This window comes from Sinocyclocheilus grahami, unplaced genomic scaffold, assembly GCF_001515645.1.
Source record: "Sinocyclocheilus grahami isolate Dianchi unplaced genomic scaffold, SAMN03320097.WGS_v1.1 scaffold876.1, whole genome shotgun sequence".
Taxonomy (NCBI): domain Eukaryota; kingdom Metazoa; phylum Chordata; class Actinopteri; order Cypriniformes; family Cyprinidae; genus Sinocyclocheilus; species Sinocyclocheilus grahami.
In genome coordinates, this window is record NW_015506055.1 from 907,502 (window position 1) to 910,590 (window position 3,089).

General features: G+C 40.5%; 1 protein-coding gene and 1 long non-coding RNA gene across 2 annotated transcripts in view; one reads left to right on the forward strand and one right to left on the reverse strand.

The window, feature by feature from the left end:
* Positions 1-3,089, reverse strand: part of LOC107563492 (galanin receptor type 1-like) — a 48,309-nt gene that overhangs the window by 22,058 nt on the left and 23,162 nt on the right. The gene's annotated exons all lie outside the window — the stretch shown is intronic.
* Positions 1,334-3,089, forward strand: part of LOC107563494 (uncharacterized) — a 12,638-nt gene continuing 10,882 nt past the window's right edge. The window contains exons 1-2 of the long non-coding RNA XR_001606106.1: positions 1,334-1,413; positions 2,017-2,022. This is a non-coding gene — a long non-coding RNA (uncharacterized lncRNA). The remainder of the gene's footprint in view (positions 1,414-2,016; positions 2,023-3,089) is intronic.

Genomic DNA, 3,089 nt, shown 5'->3' on the forward strand with positions numbered 1-3,089 from the left:
GAGACAAAAACATTAAAACCCATTATAAACGAGGCATTTGTTGCATCCAGTGGGGACATAATTATGGATTATAATGACTTATACTGTGTTTTTACGCGTTGCATTGCATCGCGCCGCGTAAACATAAAACCATATCTGCATTTGTGATCGGAGAAATGACAAACTTACACTGCTCAAAACTCGCGTTTGAATCGTCAGTGGCAAAATCTTTAAATATAAAAACGTACTTACAGTCTGTGAGTCAGAATATTGTGGATCTTGTGGATGAGTTCTTCTGTGTCATCACGTGACACAGAAGTGAAAAGGGACCCCTTTCAAACAGTGTCACGTTCCGAACGTTGTTTAAGAGACATACACCGGTATGGCGGTATTTTAAAAATTCATATCATAACAAAAATAAACACCGGTATTCGGTATGAACCGGTATACCGCCCAACACCACCCCCACCCATTCTGACCATCTCTCTACACAACCGTTAACACCTCCTGTAGCCCCCTCTCCCTCACTCCTGCACTTCAGATCAGTGAAGATGATGTGCGCCAGGTCTTCAGAAAGAACAAGAGAAGAAAGGCACCAGGCCCAGATGGTGTGACACCAGCCTGTCGGAAAACCTGCGCTGACCAGCTGGCCCTTATCTTTTCACAGATCTTCAATAGATCTCTGGAGTTGTGTTAAGTCCCTTCCTGCTTCAAACGCTCCACCATCATCCCCGTTCCAAAGAAACCCAAGATAACAGGACTTAATGACTACAGACCTTTGGTACTAACATCTGTCGCCATGAAGTCGTTCGAAAAACTGGTTCTGGCTTATCTGAAGGATATCAATGGACCCTTACTGGACCCCTGCAGTTTGCTTACCGAGCAAACAGGTCCGTGGATGATGCAGTCAACATGGGACTGCACTTCATCCTGCAACAGATTACAATCTTTTTGTAGGCAGCCCTGTAATGCAACTAGGAGAATACAAACAATATTTACTGGCCATTCTTTAGCCACTCAATTGAACTGGAATGGCTCAAACCAAAAGAGACCTTTTCAGAACCTGTTGTTTCATATAGGCCAGGGATCCTCAAATCTGGCTCATGAGATCCACTTTCCTGCAGAGTTTAGTTCTGACCTTAATCAAACACACCTGAGTATGTCCTCAGGATCATTAGAAAATCACAGGTGGGTGAGTTTGATCAAAGTTGGAGCTAAACTCTGCAGGAAAGTGGATCTCATGAGCCATATTTTGTGAGCAGTTTTCTTCCTTACCACTAGGGATGCTAGGGTGTTTTAGGTTTCTTTATGTAAAGTCATGTGGGTAGAGGAGTTAGCTATAACAAGCAGCAGTAGCCAGCATGGCTCACCTGTTGAACACATTGTGCTGTGTCCTGGTTGGGAAATGTGTAATTTCAAGCCCAGTCAAAAGGAGTTGTTATTTTTTCTGTTTAAAAGTGTACATTGCTGATGTTTTTTGCAGAGATGGTACATGTATGTATGGCCTATGTTTGGATTGATTCTAAGAGTTTAAGACAGTGTATTTGTATGCATTTTAGAAGGACTCTTTATTGGTGAGGACACCACATCATGGTCCAGTTTGAATATGGATTTAAAGTTCTTTTCGACATGAGACCATAGTCTAGACTATTTTTGAATGTTCTTCATACTTCATACATTTATTGCATACTTGGCAATAAAGCTCTTTCTGATTGATTCTGATTCTGATTCTGATGAATCTACACCCAGTTTTTCCTGGATAGAGACATAATGGGACTGCACGTATTGACCTGCTCTCCTGCCAGTGTGAAAGAACTTAATTTGAACAAAATGCCCAGGTTAGATCCCTCTCTATTGTAACCCAAAAGAGACCCAAGTCATTTGCGCACCGATACTGGGAAAGTCTGGCCATTTGAAAAGTTAAATTGCACAGTCTCACACAAAGGGATTAAGGGGACTGGTGATAAGGGAAAAAGAGGTGCAGCCACATCATTGCATAATATGGTGATATAAGACAGAGATCTCATCTTGCAACAGAGCATTGTTCCACCAACCCCTATGTATATTTTCTGTATGCAAATTAATTTTCAGTTTCACAGCAGCATACAGGCAGGGCACTCAGACCAAAGCAACAACCAGAACATAATTCACAGTAGACTTTGCAAAAAATCTATACAGGAATATGATTTATGATCGTGGGAATAGAAGTAAGGTTGAAGGGACTATATCAGCATTCTTATGATGATTTTATATTCGCATGCTACTAAGACTGTCAAAATATAAGTATATGGCTAATTTTCTGTTCATTTTATTGTGCTTTCAATTAATTGTTAATAACAGTATTATTTTAATTTTGGTTGTCCAGGGTTTATTTGCAGGGTTCTTGAGACAACCCCTTAAACAGTTACAAATGGCAATCACATGGGAGGGAAAGGATCCCAATTTCCATTACAAAGTTGTACACGGTGCAGTGAATACCTATGAATTAATTAAAAATACAAACTCCTTATCAATTAATGACGGCATTTTTCTGCACATATATTAGTCTCAGTTATGAATTGTGAAAACTTAGTTTTACAGTTACAGGAAAAATTATGTGAACCCTAACTTAATCTTAAAAGGGGTCCTATTATGCTCTTTTACAAAGTCTTGATTTTGTTTTGGGGGTGTACTAGAACATGCTCTCATGCTTGGTGGTTTGAAAAACGCATTATTTTTCACATAATTTACATTATTAAAATACCTTTCTCCCCAGCCTGGCACAAACGGCTCGATTAGTTCCGGCTTTGATGAAGGTCCACCTTCCGAAAAACAAAATGTGTTGTGATTGGTTAGCTGTCCCAGTGCGTTATGATTTGCGAACAGCTTAGACGGTGTTTCAGTACTGCCACGCCCCTTGCTCTGTCGTTCAACAAAAGCTTTTTGGCGAATCCGGCACTGCTCCCTCATGTAGTGGAAGCTGTCCTCAGTAAAATGCGTAGCACACAATAGCAAATTGGAGTTATAATGCTCAGGAACAGAGTTAAAAAATAAATTGCAACCACTGTTTCCTGACATCATCCGCATTCGGAAGCCCAAACAAAGACGTTTGGGCACGGAGGTGAAAAAAA